Here is a 24,085-nt window from a genome sequence, read left to right on the forward strand (position 1 = left end):
AGCTGGAATGGCCAAATGAGAGCTGGTGCTCAGATTAACCACTATGGGTCAGACAAGTCCACAGCTGTGGTTGAGGAGGGAGGCGAGGGGGTGGAGGGGAGGAAGAGCAGAGGGAGCACTTCCTAAAATATTTTTGCCTAGTCAACAGATTTAATGCACGGTATTTTACCACCAAATTCATCAAATGGAGGATTTTCGAAAGGATCAGAGGCAATGACCACCTAATTCAGATTCTATGGTATCTAATTGTACAAGCAGCACATTTGGAAATCTTTTGTGCTTAAGGAGTCTTCATCTGTAGAGCACTTGGTTTGCTTATACAGTAGGCAACAGGGCTTAAATGGCATAATTATTATGTGTTTCTAGTTTGCCTCAAATTTTGATTCAATCAGAATCCCTGAATCTGACAGCCTATAATCAAACAAAGGGAGTGCTCTGGAAGCAAGGGATTAACAGAGGGGAATTAAACTGTCGTTTTGAAACAGCTTAGACCAATATGAAAGCCCATTTAGGAGTCTCTCCATAAATATCCCTTTTGTTTTGTCTAATTGCCGGTTTGAATGTATCAGACTCATCAATGGGATTAGGGTTAATAGATGTTTGGTCACGCAGAACATGCAGAGGAGGAATCTGATACACACACACAAAAATTGCACTTAATGAGCTTAGCAAATGTTTGCCATATTTTTAATGAACCCTGGGGCTGTCATTTAGAAATGCTTAGCAACTGCTTTTCCATCCTTGAAAATAGAGCAACTGAAGGACATTAACACTATGTACACCCGTAAATAAGAGGAGCTATTTAAAGACACCAGCCAGGAGGAGGGAATGGTGACACTTTTCTGTCCAAGAGCCAGTGTTACTTAACACTCTGGGTGTGGGTTCAGTGTCTGACAACATATTTGGGAGGTTCAAGTTTCCCCAAAGGGCACTGTGGAGCGTGAGGTTTTTGCAAAGGGTCATATAACCATTTTCCTTTTTTAAGTGAAACCTGTTTAGGATCGAATCTCCCAGTCCCCTCCCCCAGCCCCTGCTTCTGTTTTTCACACCTTCCTGCTGCCCTTTCCAAATATCTGTGGAGAGGCTTTGGAAATTGGAGATTATGTGTTGCTGCCGCTTCCCCAAGTCCAAGGCCGCCATGGCCACGAGGCAGGCCACTCCTCAGCTCAGCTGAGCAGGGCCAGATCGGCAGGCTCTTGGGATTGATTACTCAGAAGATTGAATGATCCGTCTTGGGAGCCCTTGGGATTTGGCTCCAAAAGCAGTGCAGTCGGCAGTAATGGGGACTTATTGAAGTAGGCCATGTGGCTTGTGCTGTCAGAGCACAGACTGGGCCTAAAAGAATCAGGTTTTCCTTGGGGAAGGTTTGATTTGATAGACAGAGCACAGCATGCAAGTCCAATGGATTATAGTTAGAGCAAATGAAGGATGACTTGGACCCCTTTGTTTTCATAGAGCCAATTGATTTCAAGGACTTCCTGCTCTCGGCCATCTCCTCCAGCCCTGCCCTTAAGGAGGCAAAAATAGACACCACCTCATTTATGTATTTACTTATTTATTTATTTATTTATTTATTTTTTGTCTTTTTGCCTTTTCTAGGGCTGCTCCCATGGCATATGGAAGTTCCCAGGCTAGGGGTCTAATCGGAGCTATAGCTGCCAGCCCACGCCAGAGCCACAGCAACGTGGGATCAGAGCTGCGTCTGCAACCTACACCACAGCTCACGGCAATGCTGGATCCTTAACCCACTGAGCGAGGCCAGGGATCGAACCCACAACCTATGGTTCCTAGTCAGATTCGTTAACCACTGCGCCACGACAGGAACTCTGACACCACCTCATTTAAAAACAGAACAACTATAACAACAAAAAACCCTAAATACAACTGCTTTTCAGCTTTGCTTGAAAATGAACAACCTCCTGCTGTAGCAGCTGACTTTTGTGTTGAACAGTGGGATCATAATTCTTAATAGAGAACCCAGAAAAGGCCCTTTCTCTTACTGGACAGGAGCTCTGTAAGAGTTCAGAATTGTGAAGTTTGCTTTGGAGAAAAAATAATGAACATCAATGTGATGAGGGAAAAGGGCCTGTATATTTTGTTCCTGTGGTTCTTGTGGTGGTAGTGGTGAGGGTGGTGGTGGCTGTGCATGTGTCTGTGTGTTTATGTATTTTGCCAGTCATTTGTCATCAAGTGCTCCTTGCCCTCAAGCAGCTATTAGAATGCCTGGTTTGATAAATGAAGCTAGAGATACTACCAAAGGCTTTATGGCTCTGTGGTTTAAAAACATTGTCAGTAATAAGCAATTTTTCTTTTAGAAGTGTCTAAATTCTTGGCATCCAAGCTAGTGGATCTGATGAGTTCCAAAAAAATCATTTATTCAATGGGTCCCTTAGGTCATAGGTCCAAAACCCAAACACCTACAGAATCTAGATTGGTAATATAATCAAATGAATCTAGGTAGATGAATTGTTAAGGAGTGGCAGGAACTGCAGAAAACTGAAAACCACACATGTCCCATCTGAAGAGAGCAGGGGCTATTTGGCTGAATGTTCTCTTATTTTATTTTAATTTATTTTATTTTTTTGGTGGCATATGTAAGTTCCCTGGCCAAGGAGTTGCCACAGCTGCAGCAATGCTGGTTCCTTAACCCACTGCGATGGTCTGGGGATCAGACCTGTGCCACTGCAAAGATAATGGCGGATTCTTAACCCACTGTGCTGCAGTGAGAACTCCTGAATGTTCTCATCTTTAAACTCATGATCCAGCCCTGGCTCATGCCTGTTCACTGCCTTCTGGGTTTCTGGACCTTTAGTTTGATTTTTACCTTGATAGCAGTGAGTCACTGATTTATCTTTTGGCTTTAAGATATCAGGTTGCACTTTCTCCCAAGTCCTCTGAACACCATCCTAGACTGAAGTCTCTCAGGTGGATGAGAGAGTAAGTGAATACATGAATGATCTATGTTTGTTTAGTGCTAGTAGTTGTGAGTCTTTTCCTTCTTCCCTCCTCCCTTCCTTCATGGATATATAAAGATAATCAAGGAAAGACCCTTGGCTTTGAAGACACTGCATAATCTAGAGGGAGTGGAGCAAAAATGTATGCATGAACAATTGTCACACGATGAGAAGTGCTATAGCTGTGACACACTCAGAGCCCATGGAGAGAGTAAAGAAGAGGTCCCTTGAGTCTCATCAGGCAGTCAGAGAAAGCCTCACAGACCATTGTGTGTGTTAAATTGTGTGTAGGTGTGTTCCAGATGGCAGTGTTGAGACAAATACTCCATGTAAAAGGGCATCTTGTACAAAGACACAAGGGTGTGAGAAGATGGCTTACTTGGCAAGTAACAAAAGCAAACACAGCTGCAGATTGGAGGAGCTGTGAGTAAGAGGCTAGAGAGGTGGACATGAATCAGAGCCTAAAGCTTGGATTTTATCTTACAGATATGGGAGGACCACTGAAGGATTTTCAGTTCTCATGTTGTATTCAAGAATTATCTAGCTCTCCAGGAGAAATCCAGCTTCAAATGATTCTTTAGATTTGCAAAGTTCATATTAAAAGAAGCTTTTCTCAGAATGTTTGTGTGTGCACATTTCTCAATATTAAATTTTAAAAGGTACATTAGGATAAAAAAAAACCAAACTGCTAAAAATAGTTTAGTAAATGTCCCAGGATCTAGTTTTCAAGAGAATGATCTGGGGTTCCTTTATTGAACAGTTGGGCACCTACGAATTTCTTCCAGTTCACTTGGAGAAGATGTGCTTAAGCTGTTTTTTATACCCCTTCATTCCCTTCACAAAGACATGCTTAAGCATCTGGCTAGGCAAAGCCCTCTGGCCATCTTTCTGGATGTTTCACTTTTCAGGAACAGTGTTTGACTACTACCTGGATACCAGTTCATCTAGGACAATGCTTTTACTTCTGTGTTTCCAAACCCCTTTTTTGGAAATGCTCAATTGTCCTGCCAGTGCAAATAGATCCGATAAGCTTTTATGAACACCTGCTAAGGACATGGCAGTGTGCTCTGGAAGGTGGCATTACAGAGGCTGTCTAACATCACCTTCTCTTCTTAAAGAGTTAATAATCTTTCAGGAGTATTGAGAAGGCTACTTTTATTTCTAAAAAATTTTTTATTGTGGTATAGTTGACTTACAATGTTGTATTAGATGTATTATTATTATTATTATTATTATTATTATTAGTCTTTTTATGGCCACACTTGGCCTATGGAAGTTCCTAGGCTAGGGGTCAAATCAGAGCTGCAGCTGCCAGCCTACACCACAGCCACAGCCACACCAGATCCTTTAACACACTGAGCAAGGCCAGGGTTTGAACCCACATCCTCATGGATACTAGTTGGATTCTTAACCTGCTGAGCCACAACAGGAACTCCTGATGAGGCTATTTTAAAAAAAGATAAGGAAAATTTTGGGAGAAAAAACCCCAAATTTTTCCACAAATGAAAATGCCTCGATCATTTATGACTTTAGTTTTAAAATAACTGAAAAGCTCAGACACAAAAATCCGAAGAATATTTTCTCATTACAAAAAAAAAAAAATGCTAAAAGATACAAATGCAAAATTTACATCAGAAATCCTCTTTGGGGAGTTCCTGTCATGGTGCAGTGGTTAATGAATCCGACTAGGAACCATGAGGTTGCGGGTTTGATCCCTGCCCTTGCTCGGTGGGTTAAGGATCTGGCATTGCCGTGAGCTGTGGTGTGGGTCGCAGACTCGGCTCTGATCCCATGTTGCTGTGGCTCTGGTGTAGGCCGGCGGCTGCAGCTCTAGCCTGGGAACTTCCATATGCTGTGGGAGTGGCTCAAGAAAAGGCAAAAAGACAAAAAGGAAAAAAAATCCTCTTTGGGAATGGAGCGAGGAAAGGTTGAGTAGAATTGTTGAGTTAGTCTGTTTTGGCTTAGGTTAGCCTCTTCAAGTTCTAGAATTAGCCATATTTATAAATTTCATAAATTAAAAGTATCACTATGTAGCTTTGAGTGCCTCAGAGATTTAATAAACAACTTTAAAACAAGGCCAGAATTATAGGGGGGAAAAAAGCTAGTTTACCACCTTGCCTGTCTTCTGGAGGACTTAGGTGTATTATAAATGTGATATAATCAGGAAAATCAAACATTTTAAAACCTGGCATTCTTTTTTTTTTTTTTTCTTTTTATGTAGGTGTGGCATATGGAAGTTCCTAGGCTAGGGATCAAATCAGAGCTGCAGCTGCTGGCCTACACCACAGCCACAGCAAAGCCAGAGCTAAGTCTGTGACCTACAACACAGCTCACAGCAATGCCAGATCCTTAACCCATGGAGCAAGGCCAGAGATTGAACCCGCATCCTCATGGATACCAGTTAGGTTCATGACCACTGAGTTACAATGGGAACTCCAAAACCTGGCATTCTTACTAATTTTATCTATTCCAGAGTTTGACATTTTTTTAAATTAAAAAATAAAAATTGTGGTAAGATTTTAAATTCTGGTAAGGTACTCATAATGTAAAATTTACTATTTTAACCACTCTTTTAGGTGTACATGACTGATTTGCTTTGAAGTGAGGGAAACAGTTTATTCCAGACTGTCCTTTGGAGGAGGTAATTTTGAAATAAATGTTCGTATTTAGGTTAAAAAATGGAAAAAGTCCTTTTCTGAATGAAGTCAGGAGAGGACAGAATTGGAAATTTACAGTAAAAAAATAAAGCATTAGCTTTGGACTCCTCACTAGGAGGGTCAGAGCAAAAGCCCAGAGGGTAGAAGGCCTTGGTTCCAGAATGCAGGCCCATTGTGGATGGAGACTGCTGTGCCGAGACAGCAGTGGGAGCAAAGGTTTACAGCTGACTGGTTTGGTTTGCCTTTAGCTGATCTATGGCTGCTGATCTGTTTGGGTCTTTTCATGGGTTGGAGGGGGGGGGGCAATATTTGGGTTATTTATTCTGACAGGAGGCTAGATGCTATTTCCATCTGCCTTGGAGTATTTGGGGAGATAAATGTCTGCCACATCCTGATAAATGGCCTCTATGGTTCATTGCCAGAGAAACTGAGTTATGGCTCCTATATTTCATTTCACAGAAAACTTTAGCCATCTGAAGTATGCACTGAGGCCCTCCATTTGACCAGGACAGCAAAGTGTTTTTCTGTTTAAAGGACAAGGTTTGCACAGTAGCACCTGAGGGTGACTGGAGGGTAGAGGATAAATAGAAAAGCTTAGTCAGTCAGGCTAGTAAATCAAGTGCGTTCATTTCAAAATACAAAAAAAAAAAAAAAAAAAAGGATCTGGGGAGTCAAATTTAACACTTCTATGTCCTGAATTTAAAATCATCTTTACCTCAGAACTCATATCCTCAATCAGTATGATTGTTCTAGAGCATGTGATCTTTAAGAATAACAAAATGTTATTCAGAGTATCACAAGATAATTCTTTTTTTTCTTTTCTTTTCTTTTTTTTTTTTTTTGCTCTTTTAGGGCTGTACCCACAGCATATGGAAGTTCCCAGGCTAGGGGTCTAATCTGAGCTACAGCTGCTGGCCCACACCACAGCCACAACAACGCTAGATCTGAGCCGTGTCTGCAACCTATACCACAGCACATGGCAATGCTGGGTCCTCAACCCACTAAGCAAGACCAGGGATCCAACCCACAACCTCATGGTTCTTAGTTGGATTCATTTCTGCTGCACCACGACGGAAACTCCAAGATAATTATTTTTATAAGAAATATGAAACAGATACATTTTTGCATCTATTCCATTTATATGTATCAGTGAATTGAATGAAAATTTATTCTAGATACCAGCTGATTTCCAGATACCAAATGGCAAGGGGATTATAGTTGTAAGTAGGTTTGTCACACTCTTGTATTATACAGAGGCATGTGTCTGTAGCCTGTATTCATCACTTCTTGATAGATGGACACCTGCACATGTTGATGGCTTGTGCTGATGGGGTGTGGGTTCTGTTGTATGGAAGGAGGGGAAATGTAGTACAAGGAATGCATGAAATCAGTATTTTCTGGGGGAGGATTTTCTGGTTACCATGACCTTTGGGAAAGGCAAAGCAAGAAGGGAGGACTGGAGCTTTTTTGTATTCTTGTTAGCACAGAAGTACAGTGAGCCAAGAACTCACTTGAGGTTCAATAAAATCAAGTAGAGTCCCTGTGTGCCAAACTGTATCTCTTCTAGAGAGGCCTGGTTGCATCTTTGAACTGGATTCACGTTGTCTGGATTGTGGCAGTAATTACTCAGGATGGAAATTTTTGAATTTTGAAGAATGGAACTTGCAGCCAGAGTGCACTAAGAGTAATATCGCTTTACATCTTTCCTTTGAATTAGTACAGACTTGAAAAAGAAAGTCTAAGTGTACAGCAAGATTAGTTTAATGGAATTTGCTATAACCTCTCCAGTTGCTGCTGGTTTCAGGAGCCAGTTCCCACCATCCTTTCTATTCTTTTGGGTTCTCTTATTTTGAAGCTCTTTTCTCATCTTCCCATGTAGTCACAAGATAGACACCTATAATCATTTAGATTTGTCTCTCTTCGGTATTTTGTATATGTAAATGATCACACTGTCAAACACAAATGTATCTCACCACGGCCCTTCAGAAGCACAAAAAAATTTTTTTTTCTTCTCATTTTACATAGAGGTACATTTAGGGATATCCCTTCTCTAATTCCTGTTTTTGCCTATCACAAGGCCAGTGGTGCATCACAAATCACAATACATATTTATAAAGGGAGCAAATACAATCCATTAGATTTTACACCACTCTTTTCCAAAGTGTAGAGTTTCTCTACATCCATTTAAATGAGACTTTTATTTAATAACTCATCAAGGTTTGGATAAAATTTCAACTGAGTAATGCTAATATAGAAGTTGGAGCCAAGCCAACCTGATTTCAGTGTCAGGGGACCACACCTAATTATTGTGACCTGAGCAGAGATGTGAAGCCTTGTCTTGTTAAACCAGCTAAACTGAAGGGGGGAAACATGCCAAGGAGAGGGTATGCCAGTTTGGCCTTACATGCCCCAAACTTGCTGTCTAGGTTGATTCAGTGAAAAGAACATGGGCTTTGTAGACAAACCTCAGATTGATTTCTGGCTGTTGCATTTATAACCTTGAGGCCTTGAGCATTTTACTTAACCTCTCTGAGTCTCAGTTTCCTTTCCCATAAAACAGGGATTATATCTCCCCTGCAGTGCTGTTTGTAAAGATGAAATGAAATACAATAACTCATGTCTGATCGCTGGGCCAGCACCCAGTGGCTACTCCAGAACCATCCATTTCTTTGCTTCCTTTTCTTTCTGAGCATGTCAGATTTAATGGCAGGCAGTGTTTTTAATGAGTTAATGAAAATAGCTACTTCTAGATAATGATGCTGAAATTCACTAAATCTTTAATGCTGGGAATGAAAGTGTTCATGAATGTTACAGAGGAGGACATGAATTAGAGTAGAATCATTTCTTAAAACCTTCTTCTCATTTTTCTCCTTTTTAAACAAGGGAAGGAAATATTAGCCCATGGAAAAGAAATTTGTTCTAATTTCCCTTCCTCTCTCTCATTTTATTTATTTTAATCTAATCTAATTTAATCCAGTTTCATTTCATTGAACTTTATTTTCATTTTTTTTTTTTTTGACAGAATAGAGAACTTCAGTCAGAGCTTTAGAGGACACAACAAATTTGCCACCTTCATTCTCTTCCCTGGAGGTTCACTGGGGCAGATCTCCTCTGTGATGAAAGTCTCTGTCAATCAGGGAGAAGGATGCAGTTGCATTGGTCAGCATGTAAAATAATGTGCCGTCCATATAGAACGCGATGTGCAAAGTACCAGTGTAACTTGACATTCAAGGCACTTTAACACCTGTTTCCATAGCTACACTGTAATCCAGACATTTGAGAGGCAGGTCTGCCTCTGCCAGGCCTGTCATCTCAGGGAAATAAATTAAGAAAGCTGATGACAAGGCCTGGATTATACAATTTCTTTAAAGTACAAAGTAGGCCTGAAATCTAACCAGGAACGAACAGACAAAATGGATGCAATCCATTTCCGGTAACCTTTGTAAGAAAATTTGAATGCTGCCTCTTTTATACATTTTGTTCCTCAACTCCCAGAAGCAGCATCATATGTTACACCTGGCAGTGGTATTTGTGGCACCATATTTTTCTTATTTTTAAGAGGTGATACCATATTTTTTTAAATGAAAGTTTGGAAAAAATAAACAGATGGGAAGATACTGGTGGAGGGGGGCCGTGGTGGAGAGAGAAAGAGAGAGAAAGATGGAGTTAGGCAAGTGCTAAAGGGCAAAGCTTTGGTACCAGACATCGAGATATTTGCATATTCACAATATGTTTCTGGCCGAGAGCACGTTTTTCTGGAGTTCTGTATGTATTTCTGGGTCTCTATATTTATCCATGTCTCTGGCTACATATGTAAGACTAAGTTTAGAGTTGGTGTGTTTGCTGGATGCTTTGCAGTGGTACTTGAAGAATTTCATATTAAACATGCACTGGCGGTAGATATGAGCTGCTGTCACATAGGAGGCGACATCGTAGAGGGAGGTAGAGACCCCAGGCTCAGTTCTGAGGCACAGTGACCAGCGATAGACAGGGCCTTTCAAAGTTATTTTCATCAGTGTTTTCTGAGCTAGTTGATTTATTTTTGGATTGCCATTCATTCCAAACAAAAGCAGTTTGATAATAAAATCAGACTGTGCTGCATGGGAACAACTACCCTCCTCAGAAAGACCCTTGCCAAGCTATTTTTACCTCACGTGCTGGTGAAATTCAGGTTTGGATGGTTCTAGTGGGACATCAAATACTGCCTGCTTGCCTGAGTCCTTTTTATTTATTTATTTGTTTTGGTAAATAAGGTGGTGGGGGGTAGACGCTTGATTGTGAAGGGATGCAGGTAAGGAGAGAGTGAGTTAGGAGAAGGGATTATGCTGTTAAGAGAGTAGATCTTAAGTGTTCTCACCAGGGAAAAGAAATGGTAATGATGTGATGTGATGCAGGTGTTAATTGATGGTCTAGTGGTAATCATGCTACAATGTGTAAGTGTATCAGATCAAAATGTTGTGCACCTTAAACTTGCACAATATTACATGTCAATTATAACTCAAGAAAGCTGGGGGAAAAAAGAAGGGATTATTACCCAGTGCTATTCTCTGCCAGGGACATGGCCACTGCCATTATGGAGAATGTGCTTGTCCTTAATTAGTTTACTTTTGTGTCATTTTCTTGGCATTCATACCACCCACATTATTCAGACCCTGTGGACCAGGTGATACTGATGACTTAGCGTAGTTATTATTTCTAGCATCATCTAGAAAATTTACCTTTGGGACAATATATTAAAACATTTTTATTGAATCATGTGCAACATGAAATATCCCTTTTTTGTGATCTTCTAAATCCAACATTTTATTTAAAACTGCTTGACAAAGGAAACTTGGCCAGTGGGTTTGTTTCCTATAAGGTGAATTTATCACTTTTTCTAAATTAAAAAAGAAAAGATAAAGATTTTGAAGTAAAGCGACAAACACTTGAAAAGTGGAGAAATCTAGATGATATTATGCAGGTTTTGTATGCAGCACCATGTCACGGTAATCATGGCGCTAGAGCCTGTGCCTGGGGTCCCCAAGACCATCTGCAGTTCTGATGATTTGCTAGGAGGACTCATAGAACTCAGCATGTATTCGTACTCACAGTTGTGACTTATTATGGTGAAAGAACACACGACAGAATCAGCAAAGGGAAAAGGCACCTAAAGGCAAAGCTTGGAGGAGACCAGATGTGAGCTTCTAAGAGTCCTTCCCTGGCAGATCACACATCTGTGCTCGATTCCCCCAGCAGCCATGGAAAGCACTGTCTTCTAGGAAGCACATTAGAGACACTTAGAAGTGCCCCAGATTTTTCTTGGAAACTGGTCATGAAGGCATCTTCTTTCCACATGTTCCTAAATTCCAGATTCCCAGAAAGAAAGCAGGTGTTCAGCATAAACCATATTGTTTGCACAGAGAGACACTGATTCATTCCTGTCAGAGTACGGTAGGAACTCTCCCCAGGTCCAAGTTCATGGATACCAGCCAAGGGTCAGTCTTGCAAGCAGGCCTTAGAGTTGCTACCTCAGGCCTAGTGCCACTCTATCAAAGGCAGAGAGTCTTTGATGGTAGATTTTCCTGGCAGCCTTCAGTTCTCAGGTGGCATGGGTACTGTACTAAAAGCATGGACTGCCTCAGGGTTAGCCGTGCGGAGGGTTCACTGGTCCAGAGGGAGGACTCAGCAGAGTCAGGGTCTGTAGCCAGCAGGAGTCAGGGAAGGCCAAGATGTCTGGAGAATCCCATACAGAGCATTTTTTACAGCCAAAGAATGGACTACAGACAGCACCACAGGCCAACAGGAGGCACAGTGACCAGGAAGAGCAAAACAATCCCTCCAGCAGGCAAATAGCCAAGGACCAGCACAAGTCCAGAAGACTCTGTCCCCTCAGTGCTAGGGAAACATGCCATGCTTCTCTCCTCACATACTCAGATGCTCTTTAGGAAGGGAAACAGAGGAATAGAAAGAGACTGAACTTTGCCTAGTGACTGTGCAGGTCATGGGTTATTGCTTTAAGCCAGATTGTATGTTGAATACATTTGGTTTTTTGTTTGTTTGTTTTTGTTTTTTTCCCTGCTTGTGTTTGGGGAACAAGCCAGATTAGAGACTAAATTTAAAAATGACATTTTCCCCTACATCTAAATTGTAGTATGAGTTAAGCTTTCTGTCTTTATTACTAGGTAACTTTTATTTAATTTATGATAAAGGGTATTATTATATAGTCTAAAGTTATTTACTCTTTCACTACCCAAAAGCTTTCCCCGCCTTTAGTTACCTTCTAAAAATAAGAATATGTTGCCTCTAGATGATGAGGTTTTCAAATATGCTCAAGATTCAAAATCTAACATGTGTCTTGAGTATAAAGCTCTTTCAGTGCCAGCCGGTATACAATATGTGACACTCTTCGAAGATGGCGGCTGACAATCCCTTGTCGCCCTATGTGGGCAAGCTGATTCAACAATTAACAGGCGACACCCCTTTCTTTAAATCTGGGCTGGCCCCTCTGATCTGATACATAGTGTGCAGCAAAAATCATGCAATACCAGTTCTGGGCCTGGGCTTTATGAAGCCTGACATTTTCCTCTTTTTCTCTAAGGAAGCCTGCTGCCATGTAAGACATGCAACTACCCCCAGACCTCCACACTCTAAATATATCCAGCTTGATATGTGTTGAGGCCACAGAGAGGAGCACTGAGCAGCCCCACTAGCAGTAAGGGGCAAAGCCCCAGACCTAGAACCACAGTTGGACTGTCCAGTTCATTCTCAGCTGTTTGTGTCACCCCAGCTAATAAGACCCTGGACATCATGAAGCTGAGACATTCTTGCTGTCCAAATTCCTGTTCCACAGATTCAGGAGCAAATGAAATGGTTATTTTAAGTCACTAAATTTTTTGGCGGTTTGTTTTGCAGCAATAGATAACTAGAACACGTTATTATAAGTTAGCATTTTATTTCCTGCCGAGACTAAGACGGTGATCTTCAAACAAAACAAAACAAAACAAAACACAAACATTCCTTGTTACCTACATGAAATAGTTTTTACTCAAACTTTGGGCGTCAAATAGTCTTCAATAGACTTCAAAAGTCATTTTGACATTAAAATCTTCTGTGGCTTTTGACAGTGTAAATCGAAGGACATCAAAACTTACTATATGCTTCATCAGGTAGGAAATAGAAAACAGCATTAATTCTGTTATTCAGATACCATTACCAGTATTAACTGCTTTGGTGAATTGGTTACAGCTTTTTTGCCTAAGGAAACAACTTTTCCTTTTTATTATAGAATTTTTCAAAGATATCCCAAAGTAGGAAATTGAGCTAACACAGCTCTCATGTATCCGTCAGGTAATTTCAACAGTTATCAACCTCTGCCATTTTCTTCTGGAGAATCTGTCTTACAACCATCCTTTCTCGCAGCAGCTTCCTTCCTGGGCACTGTTATCTGACCTTCATAGCAGAAAGTGGAGGACATGAAAGGGAAGGTGAGGGGGACTAGGAGAGAAGGAGAAAAGTAGCATTCTATTGAAAACTTGTTTCCATTCTCTTTAATCAGAAGACTTCTCTTTCCACTTAGCACCTTAGTTAATCCATGGAGGAATATTGATTCCAAATTGAATGAAATGAAGCAATTCACTTTACTAATTCCTATCAGTGGCCATAGTTTAAGCTTTAATGAATGCCTCTGACATAAACACTTCCAGAAACCATTTTCTAAAAGGGTGTCCTCCTGCAGAAAGGTTTAAACAAAATTTAAACAAGGTTTCAAACATAGATTTACAATAGTTTCATGACAAAAGCTACAGCTTAAAATGTTTTAGGAGTTGCCATGGGTTTCAGACTGAGAACATGGTGTGTGTTATACATTAGCTGTTTAATGTGTTGAGTTGTTGAATCCAAAATTACTTGGAAGGTTTGAACATTGGCAGCCATGAAAACAAACACTAGTTTACGTTCCCAGGACGTAAAAGAAATCAAAGCAAACTTAATAGAAGTCAGACTTACTCATTTTTCTTCATATGCCTAATAAAGTTGTGAAAAACCAAGCTTCAGTTTTGCATTTAAGCGAGCATCTTCCTAATTACATCTGGGTTACAAAATGTAGCGCTCTGTTTCTTCCCCATAGTTGTAAAATGAAAACGGAACTTTTATATAGTCCATGGTCTAAATCATGTGACCATGGTGGGCTTAATGAGAATCAGGCAGTGAGTCCAAAGGAAATTTAATCCTCTCTCTCTCTCCTCCTTTCCTTTTTGGGAATCTGTGTCAGAGTTGTGTTTGTCTTGGGGTCAGGGTTTTCTCTGGTAGTTTATGGCTGCATGGATATGTAGTGGCACAGAATGAAAGATCAGAAAATTGGGTGACTCTAAGTAGGTAAAACTGAAATTTGCTGATAGAAGACTGGTCAGCATTTTGGCAAACTTGATAGCTTCAGAAAGCTTTTTGTAAGGCTGAACTGATTTGGCTTGCTGCTAAAACTATGTTAGGCCCTGAGTGTTGAGATGAAGATCATAACTATTTTATAGGTATTTCCCACGGAGGTAAAAGGCTTACATTCATCATATGTTACTTTACAAAGGTTGTTCTATAAAGGATTTGATTCTCCGGGGAACACAAATAGGGCTATGAGATATAGCAGCATGCTTACATGTCCTGTTTCCTGACAGTAGTGTGAAAGAGTACCATACTCAAAAGGGAAGATCTGGGTGTGTGACTAATTTTACTCTCGCAAGGCCTGTTGTTAAGTAGCTAAATATATTTAGTTTCATTCCGCAGTGTCCAATATCTTATTTACTTTATATGCAAAATGGGGATGATAAAATCTGTACTTTCTACCTGATAAGATTGTTTTAAAAAGTGAAATGACATTAGCTAGTGGCTTGAAACCATTTTGAAAAAGTTCAAGTATGAAGGCCTGATTGTCAACATCAGTGTTATTTATAGAATTTCTACCTCATGCAGAGCAGAGCCTTCAGAAGAGACGTTTCAGAGAAACAGGCCAGATAGTGCTACTAATATAAATAAGATTGTAATCCTTAAGTAAATTATTTGTTCCCGAAACTAGGAAGTTAGACAAAAGTGAAATAAACACATGGATTTTTATCGTTATTTTCCCCTTGCTATTGGCATTCACTGCTAGATTAACAAGTATTTGATCTTTATTCAAATAATATATATATGTCTTGTGCACAAGCCTACTCTCTCTCTCTCTCTCTCTCTCTCTCTCTCTCTCGCTCTCTCTCTTACACACACACACACACACACACACACACACACACACACACACACACACACACCGGACTTCTAGCTTTTGGTAGAGTCTGATAACACTAAATGCAATCTAAATGGGCATTACTAATGTAAAGAGTTAGAGTTGTCTAAAAGACTGAGCTCTACCAGGGTAAATAAATCACTCTAAGAACTTAGTCAAACCTTCTGTTTCTGTTTTCCATTACTGCATAACGAACCACCCCCAAATTGAATAGCCTGAAACAATAACATTTTATTGCTTCTGATTCTGTGAGTGAGGAACTGGGGCAGGATCATTGCGGGATGTTTCATTTCTGCTTCACATAGGATCAACTAGGGCAGTTTAACTGGGCTGGAGGATTCAAGATGGCCTCACACGCACGTGTGGGATTTGGTGTTGGCTGTTGTCTGGGGCCCTTTAGTCTCCTCCATACAGCCTCTCTCTCTATGTGGTTTCTCATCCTCAGGGTCTCTCTCTTCATGAAGCCTGTTCTGCAGGAGGGAGGAGACAGGACTTCTTTACATGATGGCTAGCTTCCAAAGGGCAAAAGAGAAGCTGCAGGATCTCTTAAGGCTTAGGCCCAGAACCAACAGCAGCAATGACCTTCCTCCTGACTTCTTGTGGGAGAAAAATAAACTCCTGAATGTTTGAACTATTGTGGTGGGGTATTCTGTTTTGTGGCTGAGTAATTCCTTTTGGCTACAGCACTAAATGCTGGCTTATCTGAGCCTTGAGCCTTCTCCCCCTTCCTCCTTTGTTGTTAGCATCAAACACAAAAGCTTTCCTGAGGCAGCCAGGAATATCACTGTCTGGATTACTCTTTCAAATAAGACGGGGGGCATTTCACCATTTTGTTTGCTTTGTTTTGGGTTAACTCCTTGTTAATAAGAAAATTTAATTAAACAGAACATCTTTGTTGCCCTGAGAATCACAATTCTTCTAGGCAAACTCAGTAAGAAAGTACTGCCCTGTGAATTTCAAAAAGGAAGCTGCAGAGAAAGAATGGTCTGGGATACAGAATTAAGTGGTAACAACAAACATTAATATTCATGACAACCCTCAAAAGAACCTCAAAGAAAATGGAGGCTGTCAAAGCTAATGGATTATTTTCATAAATCTTCACCTCAGTAAACCATTGTAGAAAATTAATCCGACATCAGTATGATCATAAGATTCTAATTGCATAGTCTTCCTCAAATATCACAGCAGAGAACAAGAGTAAACCGTACGTTCTTGCTTGGGTACTTGTTAGTTAAATCACATCTTAGTTGGACTGCATGAAATCTGATAGACCGAAAAGTAACAGATGTGTGTATTGAAAATCAAAAGAGAGAAATTAGCTGCTTCACTGTTGTCTGGTCTCGCTAACCCTCTTCCCAAGGCTTCTGCACTTAGAAATGGATGCTGGACTAGTTTTTGGAAAATTGATCCAAGGACATGAGAACTTAAAAAACATCAACACGGGAACAACAGCAGTAACAGCAATAGATCACATGAAAATGTTTGGCTATTATCTCTGGCTGTGTGGCAGAAGGGGATCCTTCCTGTGGCTGACTGAATTGGAAGGAATCAACTTAAGAGAAACTATAGAGCAAGACTCAAGTGTGAAAGAGACACAATGCTGTTAAAAAGGACAATCCAGGGAAGTACTCCAACCTTGAGTTTTAGCCTCTCTTCCTTTTCTCCTTCCCTCCCTCCTTCTTTCCTCCTCCTCTTGCACTTGTGATGTTTTTCTCCAGGTGGACATAATGATGTACTCAAAGTGTCTAGTCTAATTTAGATTGGGCCATGGGTTTCCATCCAGGAAGCCCTCTCTATTCCAGGGCTATGTAATCTTTTTTTTTTTTTTGTCTTTTTTGTTGTTGTTGTTGTTGCTATTTCCTGGGCCGCTCCCGCGGCATATGGAGGTTCCCAGGCTAGGGGTTGAATCGGAGCTGTAGCCACCGGCCTACGCCAGAGCCACAGCAACGCAGGATCCGAGCCGTGTCTGCAACCCACACCACAGCTCACGGCAACGCCGGATCGTTAACCCACTGAGCAAGGGCAGGGACCGAACCCGCAACCTCATGGTTCCTAGTCAGATTCGTTAACCACTGCGCCACGACGGGAACTCCTGGCTATGTAATCTTAAATCCAGGATCATCTGCTCAGAGAGAAACTGGAAGACTGCTTAGAGAAGACAAAGCCAATGTGGTGAAAAGAAAAACCCACTTTATGTTGACTTGTTACACTTTCCATTCATGGTCACAGATGGGTGGATAATGCTTTTTTTTTTTTTTTTTTTAGCTTTCTGTGTTAGTTTCTCCTCATCTTCATGACTACTCAAATATTTTGGGCTTCTAAGACTCGGTCTTGAGCCCTCTTGCCTTCACCCATTTCCTCGGGTGAATTTTTTTAGGTCTATGGCTTTAAATATCTATCTCTACACCACTAACTTTCAAATTTGCATCTTCAAACTAGACTTCCCTGATAACTCCGGGATCCTTGATCTAAGTGCCACTTGACATCTTTTAAATGTTGATAGGCATCTTAAACTTAACATATTAAAAAAAATCACTTGATAAACAACCTCTCCCCGCCAACACACACATACACATACACACACACACCCATTCTTCTTCCAGGTCATCCTCTATCAGTAAAGTTCCCTCCCCCATCCATTTAGTTGTTTAAACCAAATGTCTAGTAGTCATTTCTTATTCTTATTTTTCTCTTTTACTCCCCCCTGAATTGATTCTATCTCTTTACAGGCAATTTAATCTCTAAAATATATTTGGAGTCTGTCTTCTTCTCCACATTTTTACTATTAACACCTTAGTCTAAGTCTCTAAACTATTATTTCAAAATAATTATGCCACTAACTTAGTAATTATTTTCCCTACTTCTCTTGCTGTCTATTGTTAGTTAGCAATACAGGAGTCAAAATGGTCTCTTTAAGAAGATAAATCTGATCATTTCATTCCTCTGTAGAAAATCATCTGATACCTTCTTATAATATAGAATAAAATCCTAGTAATTGAAGCCCACATGATCTGGCCCCACCTATCTCATCCATCTCATCTTGCACCTCCCCTCACATGCTCATTGTACTTGCACCTAACATCCTTTGCTGTGTACCTCAAGCACATCATTATGTTCCTGCCTTAGATAATTTGCAGGCAGGGCTTATATGATGCCATCCCCTTTGCTTGGAATACTTTTCTTCCACATTCTTTCATGGATGAACTCTGCTTATTTGACAGTTGACAATTATTTGACAAATTTGACAATTTGGTTGTCATTTCAGATGCCATCTTCTCAGATGGTCTTTTTCCAATCACATACCATGTCACCCCATTCTTCATTTTCTTCAGAGTGGCTTCCCACTGTCTGAGATTGGTTATGCAGCATCTCTCTTAGTAGAATGTAAGCTCTTTTAGAGTGGGGACCTTGTCTGTTTACTTCTCCATTGAATCTCCAACACCTAGAATACTGTCTAGTACATACTGTTCCCACAGTAAATATTTCTTAAATATAAGCTTTCCAACAGAGCACCTAGAAGAGCTGATGTGATGTATGGCATTTGCCTGTGCTGTTCTTTGACAGAACTCTTTTCCATACTCCCCAACCCTACCCCACTCTATTTGGCTGAATCTGTCTAACTTAGGACTTTGGCCAATACACTCATACGGTCTGTAGTATTCAGATTCCAGAGCAAGGAATGGGTGGGAATTTTTTGGTTCAATCAAGTATTTGCCTGAACATATCTCACTAGGCCTTAGTGATTTACCTTAATGGGGATTTATTATCAAGACCTCAAATGCTCTTCTTCCCACATTTTCTTCTAGGTCTAGGATTCTATGAATCTCTTCATTATATTTTGTTTTTTGCTGTCTAATGTGGAGGAGTTGTCAGCAGTATTCAAGTAAACTCTCTCCCATACTCAACAAAATCAAAGGAAAGGCTAAGAGGGTCTCTGACTCAGCTTGTCTGCAAGGCTTCTGCAGCCCAAGAAGAGCGGAGTCCTTTCTGTGGATTCTTTGCCATTTCTCTTGAACTGTGCAAAAAGCTTTCCTTACTTATTAATTTTGGCTGTTAAGCATTTTGCCATTGCAAAAAGAAAGTTGCTTTCTTTCTTTTTAAATTCTTGGCAATAAGCCATTGTGATTCCATTTTGTAAATATTCACATTTGGGAAATTTGATGCACATTCAAATTTAAAGTAGTAAGATGCCTCAGACCACAGCTTGAACTCAAAACTTTGGTCTGATATTTCGTTTGTCTTTAAAGGATATTTTTTAAATCTTTAAGTTAATTGGTTTATTCTCTACAACATAATGAAAAACAAATATCTGAGAGATGAGAAAAATAACCACAGAATTATTCTTTGCTTCTGTAATTGCCAAATTTAATTTAAAATTTAAAAATCATGAAGTCATATCTATTTTTTACAATAGGAATGAGATATTTATAAGCTTCATATACACATATATATACACACACATACATGTGTATATAAAATATTACTTAGAGTTGGTTTGTTATTTTATGTATTTTTTCCCCAGTGCTGTAAGTCATTTGCCAGAAATCCTTAACACTTTTTAATTTTAGCACTTTTTTTTTTTTGCTTTTTCAAGTAGGAGGACTGACACTAGAAATGGGTACAAATTTTTATAATATTATCTAGAAATGACTGGGATTTAGAGCATGTTTTCTTTTGGAGTATTGTGCTCTCCTTTAAAGCAGTATAAAAAATATTGGAGAGAAGTATAGATTATTATTAGAACACATGCTATCATAGGAAGTAGACAGAATAGGGAATCTAATTATTCAGGGTTCTAGTCTGTCCTTACTACAAGCTAATCATGTATGTTTATAGATAAAGTCTCAGGGTTTCCCAACTTGTTCTTGAGAAAAATCTTCTGAAAGATATTAATGTACATTTCATTAAGAAATGTTTCTGTAATCAAAGAGTCATGAAAGTTCTGAATTATACCTTTGGTATAGTCTTGGAAATTCACCATGAATATTTTCATGTTAAAGACTCTGAGAACTATGGTAAGAAAAATAAGCTGATTTTAAAAAAATCAACATTTCCCAAACATTTTTTGTTTAAAAACTCTCATTTCTTTCTTTTCTTTTCAAATTATTTAACATTTTTCTCAGGACACACACCAGACCTTTTAAGTGTTCTGCAATAATCCAGCTTAGTAATGTCATACTGCCAGACTCCTAAGGGGTCTTTCAAACCCTAAGAGTTTATGATTCCTTATAAAAGTAATAGCTCAGAATAAAACAAGAGACTGAACTTCTAGAATTTCCCTAAATTTTTCTCATAATACAATATAATCAACCAATAAAATATAGAACTTTCTCTTATCACTCATCTCAACCCAAAATATGAAGACCTAGAAGTCACATAAATTTAAGATTTCTTTTAAAACTCTCTCTCTATATATAGAGTTTTCTATATAGGTATAGAAAAACACTCAGAAAAATAAGGGTAACAAGTTTGAGAATATACAATTATCTTTCCTGATTTTATGCTGCAGTTTCCTCCTTTGATACTCCCAACGATGTATTTGTTATGATGATTTGGAAAGAAGAGAAGAATGATCATCCAAAATCAAACGTCAGTGAAAGTTTCATGAGGAAAGAAGGGTCTTTCAGTCTGCTTTTTGTTCTTGTTATGGTAGAAGTGCCATGGATCCATTTGAGACTCAATCATTTCTGGTACCATAGCCTTTACCATCTTGGCCTAGTTCCCTTTAACAAGAAATTAGTGAGCCATCTCTGTTTCTAGCTCTAGACTAGGCCCTAGCAATGTGAATATGAGTATGACATGGTCCCTGTACCCTGTGGTAAATACTGTGATAGATAAATGTGCAGGTAAGGGCCCCAAACCCAGTATGAGTTTGCACAGCTTGGGAAGAGAAAATAGAAGAGAAATATAATGCAACAAGAAAACCAAGCTAAACCAAGGAAGAACCCTAAAGTAGAAACAAACAAAATGTTGTCACTGGAAGACAGTGGGCACCCAAAATAGGAAACATGCTTTTTATAGAAAGAAGAGCCAGAAAAACAAATATTAGTAGTTAATGGATCCAATTTCAAGAACCTGTATCAGAGAATCGTGGGTTTTAAGAGACAAGGGACTGTTGAAGCTTATTAGCCAGTCATTGTACAGATAAGTACACCGAAGTTCAGAGTCACAAAACTGATTTGTGGTAGGAATGAAACCGCAATCTACAACTTCTGACTTTAAACACATCTTTTTCCATTGTGAAATGATTTAAGGATCCTGTGACTTTTTTTTTTTAAACTATCATACATAATTTGACGTAAGTAGGCCCTTGTTTGTAGCTATAGAATGGGTTTCATTCGGACTGCTTACTCTAATGAGATTTGAGTTATAACCCATTAAATAGCAATTTAAAGAATTCCATACTAGAAGAAGTGGAGTTCTACTTGCATACAGAGAAAATGACAAGTAATTTAAGATACACGAAGCAGGGAATTCCTGTTGTGGTTTAGCAGGTTAAGAACCTGACACTGGCTCTCTGAAGATACAGGTTTGATCCCTGGCCTCACTCAGTGGATTAAGGATTCTGCATTGCTGCAAGCTGCAAGGTAAGTCACAGATGCAACTCAGATCCTGTGTTGCTGTGCCTGTTGCATAGGCCTGCAATTGCAGCTCTCATTTGACCCCTAACCTGGGAACTTCCAGGCTGCAGGTGTGGCCATTAAAAAAAAAAAAAAAAAAAAAGACAAGAAAAACGAAGAAGGAAAAACTGAAAACTGACCTTGTCTCTGATGATATATGGCAGCAATGGGTAGAAAGGAAGGAAGACATCAAAACTAATTCAATATTTCATTTTCAAGTGACTAGAAGAATGTTGATACCCTTGCCAGCTGCAAGTGGCCTTTGAGGGAAGGGAGGTGATGCTGGTGTAGAAAACAGAAGGAAAACTGGAGAAGAGGAATTTTTCTGAAGCGAGAATTGATGCCCCTGACTATGCACTGTGCATAATGAATGAGGTAAAACAAATTTAAAGGTTGTGAGATGAGGGAAGGGCATCTGGCTTGTTACAGAGATGGAGGTCAGAGAAGCCTTTGGAATAAACCTTGAACTTTGTTATAACTGCTGTAAATAATCATAAAATGTTTGTCTAGAAGGAATATGGAAAGACAATCAAGTTTTTTTCTGCCTCTTAAAAAAATACCCATGAGGCTTTAACAATGGATAATGGAGAGTTTATGGTTTTGTCATACTTCTAATAACTTTCCTTGATAAAAAACTTGAATATCTAATGATTATTTTGTTAATAAATTTCTCCACATTCAGAACTCAAACCCCTCTTCTCTGTTTCTTCTATTTTCTTTAATTTGAGAATAGGTCACCAACAAGCCCCATTTCTCTCCCTAAATGCAATTTGGAGAGAAGCCCTTTTTAGCTTTCTATTTTCATACCTGAATTGTACAGTTCCATGAAGATTTCCTCATGGACACCATGTCCCAACTACAGTGGTATTGTTTTGCCGGTTCAGCTTCAGTTTCTATTGTATTTTAATTGAAAAGTCAATAGCCAAGATGCAGTTCTCTTATTTAAAAAAAGGCACTATTCAAATAATGGGTGAGTAGGTAGTCTTTCCTACAAATTCTGGCCTTGCGTAGCTAGAAAACAACCCTTTTGAATTTCTTAAAAGAGTCCTGTACATTTATTTTAGGTCAGTTTGATATTCAACATGTAAAGCCTCCCACGAATTCCCCCCGAGAAGTATTTCTTACTTCCTTTTGCAAATATAGGCACTTGCTTTAGGGAATATGTAAATAAGTTTTTGAAATACATCTTCAAACTCCTGCCCCAGCACTATTATTTTCTTTTCAATTTAAAGACTAACTCCAGCACTACCATTTCTTGAGACAAAGAAACACATTTCCCAGATAGAAAATTCCTGTAGTTGACAAAGCCCACTACTTAACATTATTTTTTGAATCAACAGGAAATTGATCCATTGATAATTTTAATAGGTATCTAAGAAGATAAAAACAGGGTGTCAAATTCCTGTCACTGGCAATATCCATCTCTTTCCTTCTGTATAGCAGTCATTTGTAGGGGGTGGGAATCTCTCTCTCATCATGGAGACATTATTGATATTTGCAAGAGAAATGAGAGGGCAGCAGTTATTTTATTTATAGGCAATTCAGATTCTTCCTGCAAACAATTTTAGCTTCATATAAAAAAGCTAAAATACTGACATTTTCACTTTGAATCCTGCACATGCTTGCAAGTCACTGTCCCTAAAATTCTCATGTCCTCTCCACCCCTACCCCAAATGCTTCCTTTATTCCTTCCAGTACATTCTGGTAAGCTCACCTCTTTGCTGTCTGTATAAAGGTAAGGTAATTGTACTCATTTCCCAGACTTTCAGTAACTTGTACTTTGACCTTATTTAAAGTGTGCAAATATTTAGTTTGTGAACAAAATAAATAATGCAACCGTTTATTTGCTGATTGTTTTCTAGTAAAAAGGTAATATTTTATGTTGCTTATTTCTAGTTTGTTTCTTATTCTAGCAGAATAAGGTATAAAGACATGTTTGTTTCCAAAACAGTAGCAGAATAAACTGTAAATATTGGTGTCTTTTCCCCACTGTATATTATTGCCTCCTTTGTTATTAATTGCCCATATTAGTGTGGGTTCATTTCTGGACTCTCTATTCTGTTCCGTTGATCTATGTGTCTGCTTTTATGGCAGTACCATACTGTTTCTATGATGGTAGCTTTGTAGTAGAGTTTGCAATCAGGGAGCATTATGCCTCTAACTTTTTTCTTCTTACTCCAGATTGTTTTGGCAATTATGGGTCCTTTGTTTTTCCATGCAAATCTTAAAATTATTTGTTCTAGTTCTGTGAGAATTGACATTGATATTTTGATAGGGATTATATTGAATCTGTAGACTACCTTGAGTGGTATGGTTATTTTAACAATATTAATTCTTCCAACCCCTGAGCACAGTATGTTTTCCACCTGTTTGTGTCCTCTTTAAATAAGCAGTTCTGGTTATTCTCACATTAAAACATCTGAGAATCTCTGGTTTATAATGTGTTAATAAAGTAAGCTTTATATTCTAACCCAGATCTCCTTTTTGAACTTTGGAATCTGTTAATAGAACTAGAAAATAGTTCTTTCCCTTAAATGTTCTACAGGCATTCCATATTCATTATACATTTCACCCACTGAATCTGTGTCTTCTGTTTTTGGTCTT

At 39.2% G+C, this 24,085-nt stretch overlaps 1 pseudogene; it reads right to left on the reverse strand.

Moving 5' to 3' along the window:
- Positions 1–11,234: 11,234 nt before the first annotated feature.
- LOC125120825 (stAR-related lipid transfer protein 13-like) overlaps positions 11,235–24,085 on the reverse strand; it is a 181,319-nt pseudogene continuing 168,468 nt past the window's right edge.

Source organism: Phacochoerus africanus, chromosome 2, assembly GCF_016906955.1.
Source record: "Phacochoerus africanus isolate WHEZ1 chromosome 2, ROS_Pafr_v1, whole genome shotgun sequence".
NCBI classification, from domain to species: Eukaryota; Metazoa; Chordata; class Mammalia; order Artiodactyla; family Suidae; genus Phacochoerus; species Phacochoerus africanus.